This window comes from Stegostoma tigrinum, unplaced genomic scaffold (genome assembly GCF_030684315.1).
Source record: "Stegostoma tigrinum isolate sSteTig4 unplaced genomic scaffold, sSteTig4.hap1 scaffold_185, whole genome shotgun sequence".
Lineage (NCBI taxonomy): Eukaryota > Metazoa > Chordata > Chondrichthyes > Orectolobiformes > Stegostomatidae > Stegostoma > Stegostoma tigrinum.
In genome coordinates, this window is record NW_026728125.1 from 18085 (window position 1) to 18632 (window position 548).

Below are 548 nucleotides of genomic sequence, written 5' to 3' on the forward strand. Positions count from 1 at the left end.
GCGGGTCAGGGCTGCGGGGGACAGTCCCGGTGAGCGGGTCAGGGCCGTGGGGGCCTGTACCTGTGAGCGGGTCAGAGCTGCGGGGGCGAGTCCCTGTGAGCGGGTCAGGGCTGCGGTGGCAATTAGCTGTCAGCGGGTCAGGGCTGCGGGGGACAGTCCCTGTGAGCGGGTCAGGGCTGCGGGCGCCAGTCCCTGTGAGCGGTTTAGGGCTGCGGAGGCCAGATCCCTGTCAGCGGGTCGGGGCTGCGGGGCACAGTCCCTGTGAGCGGGTCTGGGCTGCGGTGGCCAGTCCCTGCGAGCGGGTCAGGGCTGCGGTGGCAATTAGCTGTCAGCGGGTTAGGGCTGCGGGGGACAGTCCCTGTGAGCGAGTCAGGGCTGCGGGGGCCAGTCCCGGTGAGCGGGTCAGGGCTGCGGGGGACAGTCCCTGTGAGCGGGTCAGGGCTGCGGGGGCAGGTCCCGGTGAGCGGGTCAGGGCTGCGGGGGCAGGTCCCGGTGAGCGGGTCAGGGCTGCGGGGGCCATTCCCGGTGAGCGGGTCAGGGCTGCGGGG